The sequence below is a fragment of the Protomyctophum parallelum genome, assembly GCF_964188405.1.
Source record: "Protomyctophum parallelum genome assembly, chromosome: 10".
NCBI classification, from domain to species: Eukaryota; Metazoa; Chordata; class Actinopteri; order Myctophiformes; family Myctophidae; genus Protomyctophum; species Protomyctophum parallelum.
In genome coordinates this window covers 53,393,526-53,397,810 of record NC_139704.1, presented here as the reverse complement: position 1 = coordinate 53,397,810, position 4,285 = coordinate 53,393,526, and positions in this window count along the sequence as shown.

The window sequence follows — 4,285 nt, the reverse complement described above, 5'->3', positions numbered from 1 at the left end:
AGGGTGGAAGATGGCCACCCTCAGTGACGAGGACGAGGACTTGGACGCGTTGGATGGCGAGGGCTCGTCCGACGTAGAGAAGAACCTCATCGACCTGCTGGAGGCTTCTCCGGTGGCCGAGACGGAACCCGACCTCGCCCGGACGGAAGCTTCTTCTTCTTCTCCTCAAAGGACGGAGCCGGAGGAGTCTGCAGTCTGGGAGCCACTGTCGTCGGCGAGCCTCTCCGAGCTCCCCGGAACGTCGGAGAGTTCCCCGGTGGTCGTTGGGCCGGAGGAGGAGGAGGACAGCGCTCCGGTCGCGACGGAACCAGAGCAGGAGAAGAAGACCCCGCGGCGTGCAGAGGAAAAGCAGAGAGCCGATAATACAGACGACGACGACGACGCAGACCCCGCGACCTCGGACGAGACGCCGTCGGCTGCTTCCGGAGCCCAGGGGGAGGGGCAGGGGCAGGGGGCGGGGACAGAGGAGACGACGCCGCCCCGCCCGGCTGACCGGGACTCCGCCTCCGTTTGCCCACCGGAGGCCGAGGACGGCGAGAAGGCCGGCGGCGGCCTGATGGTGGTGCAGAGACGTCGCTGGAAGGACGACAACAAAGACGACACGAGCGCCGCCGGTAAGGTGTCGGCGCCCGAGGCCGACCTCAAAGCGCTCCGACGACCCGTGGGCGAGCACCTCGCCTCTTCTGCGCCGCTCAAGCCGGCGCAGAGGCACCGTCGAGGAGGAGGAGCCAACGCCAGCGCGGTCGGCACGCCGGCCCGCCTCCTGGGCAGCAGCCTGGCCGTGTGCGCCCTGTTGGCGTTGATGCTGGCCGCGGCGCTGTTCCAGCGCGTCTACGCGTCATCGCAAAGCCACGCGCTGCAGCTAGAGGCCGCCACGGAGCGGCTGGCCCGGACGGAGCGTGAGGCGCAGCGCGGCCGGGACACGGTGGAGCTGCTCAAGGCCTCCGTGCAGCAGGGCAGGATGTCTCTGAGCGCCCTGACGGAGAGGAACACAGAGCTGGGCGAGGGTCACGCCGCCGCGCTCCGACAGAGAGACGCGCTGGAGGCGGACAACCGGCGGCTGGAGGAGGAGGCCGAGAGGCTGCGGACGGAGCTGGAAGAGAAGGACAGCAGCAGCGGCGGGGAGGAGGAAGGAGCCCCTCCCCTCCCCTCCTCCTCCTCCTCCGACGCGGAGGAGCTGCGCTCTCGTCTGACGGACATGGAGAAGAGGCTGACCTTCGAGCAGCAGCGCTCGGCCTTGTGGGAACGTCTCTACGTCCAGATCCAGACTAAACAGACCCAGACCACATAGTCTGTCACAGTCTGTCTGTCTGTACGTCCAGGCTAAACAGACCCAGACCACATAGACGCTGTCTGTACGTCCAGGCTAAACAGACCCAGACCACATAGACGCTGTCTGTCCAGGCTAAACAGACCCAGACCACATAGACGCTGTCTGTCTGTCCAGGCTAAACAGACCCAGACCACATACACGCTGTCTGTCTGTACGTCCGGGCTAAACTGACCCTTCTTCACTAGTCCGATCCAGAAGAACACAGTTTGCCGGCCACTGCTACAGAGCTGACAATGAGGTTATTATATCTTATCCCTTCTTTGGAATCCTGCCTCAAAACAGACCAGAGGTAGAACACTGTAGTTCCATCGCAGGGACACGTGATGTCATCGCTAGGGACACGTGCATCAGTAAGCAGGAACTGGGGATGGAAATGAAGGACCGGAAAGTCTGGCGTGGCGTTGTGAAATCCATGATGTAGAGTTCTAGACTGTGGTCGAAAAATAATGATGATGATTACTGATTTACTACCACACTATGTATGGAATATTAGGAGTCCAACTAGTACTGATTTACTACCACACTATGTATGGAATATTAGGAGTCCAACTAGTACTGATTTACTACCACACTATGTATGGAATATTAGGAGTCCAACTAGTACTGATTTACTACCACACTATGTATGGAATATTAGGAGTCCAACTAGTACTGATTTACTACCACACTATGTATGGAATATTAGGAGTCCAACCAGTACTGATTTACTACCACACTATGTATGGAATATTAGGAGTCTATAGTACTGATTTACTACCACACTATGTATGGAATATTAGGAGTCCAACTAGTACTGATTTACTACCACACTATGTATGGAGTATTAGGAGTTTAACTAGTACTGATTTACTACCACACTATGTATGGAATATTAGGAGTTTAACTAGTACTGATTTACTACCACACTATGTATGGAATATTATAGGAGTCCAACTAGTACTGATTTACTACCACACTATGTATGGATGTCAAATGTATTATTTGCAAGGACCCCTTGCAAATAAAACAGGCAGGGCGCTGGGCGTAGGCAACACCATGCGTTAATCTTCATTGATAATAACGGTCACCTTTTCGAGTCTACTATTTTCAACACAATTTGTGCCCAAGACGTCTCCAGGCGTCCTAGGAATTATTAACATGACATTCTTACAGGCAGTAACCGTACTGTACTGTACTGTAGACTACCTGCTAATGTTTTTATTTAAATTAATAACATCACATTACCGGCAGTAACCGTACTGTAGACTACCTGCTAATGTTTTTATTTAAATTAATAACATCATATTACCGGCAGTAACCATACTTTACTGTAGACTACCTGCTAATGTTTTTATTTATATTAATAACATCATATTACAGGCAGTAAACAGACTGTACTGTAGACTACCTGCTAATGTCTTTATTTAAATTAATAACATCACATTACCGGCAGTAACCGTACTGAAGACTACCTGCTAATGTTTTTATTTAAATTAATAACATCACATTACCGGCAGTAACCGTACTGTAGACTACCTGCTAATGTTTTTATTTAAATTAATAACATCATATTACAGGCAGTAAACAGACTGTACTGTAGACTACCTGCTAATGTTTTTATTTATATTAATAACATCACATTACAGGCAGTAAACAGACTGTACTGTAGACTACATGCTAATGTTTTAATTTAAATTAATAACATCACATTCTTAGAGTAACAGTACTGTACAGTATAGTCTTACTGGTAATGTGTTTTTATTTATATTAATAACATCACATTCTTACAGTAACAGTACTGTACTGTAGTCTTACTGGTAATGTGTTTTTATTTATATTAATAACATCACATTCTTACAGTAACAGTACTGTACTGTAGTCTTCCTGGTAATGTGTTTTTATTTATATTAATAACATCACATTCTTACAGTAACAGTACTGTACTGTAGTCTTACTGTAATGTGTTTTTATTTATATTAATAACATCACATTCTTACAGTAACAGTACTGTACTGTAGTCTTCCTGGTAATGTGTTTTTATTTATATTAATAACATCACATTCTTACAGTAACAGTACTGTACTGTAATGTGTTTTTATTTATATTAATAACATCATATTACAGGCAGTAAACAGACTGTACTGTAGACTACCTGCTAATGTTTTTATTTATATTAATAACATCACATTACAGGCAGTAAACAGACTGTACTGTAGACTACATGCTAATGTTTTAATTTAAATTAATAACATCACATTCTTAGAGTAACAGTACTGTACAGTATAGTCTTACTGGTAATGTGTTTTTATTTATATTAATAACATCACATTCTTACAGTAACAGTACTGTACTGTAGTCTTACTGGTAATGTGTTTTTATTTATATTAATAACATCACATTATTACAGTAACAGTACTGTACTGTAGTCTTCCTGGTAATGTGTTTTTATTTATATTAATAACATCACATTCTTACAGTAACAGTACTGTACTGTAGTCTTACTGTAATGTGTTTTTATTTATATTAATAACATCACATTCTTACAGTAACAGTACTGTACTGTAGTCTTCCTGGTAATGTGTTTTTATTTATATTAATAACATCACATTCTTACAGTAACAGTACTGTACTGTAGTCTTCCTGGTAATGTGTTTTTATTTATATTAATAACATCACATTCTTACAGTAACAGTACTGTACTGTAGTCTTCCTGGGTGTGTTTTCATTCCTAATGTCATGGAGGTCTCCATATTTAACGTACTTCCAAAGCGAGTATACATTGTTTAAGTCACAGATATGCATGGTTTTCATATTGTAAATAATAATATGTGAACTTTGGCCAAAAGCCTACATGTGTTTAATCGGCCTAAACTTGGTTAGACTAGAGCTGACATCACAACAACTGTCATGGCAGCTCGGCTACAACTGAATCGGACTTTTTTTCAGACTCTTCTTCCTCTTCAAAATAAGAGT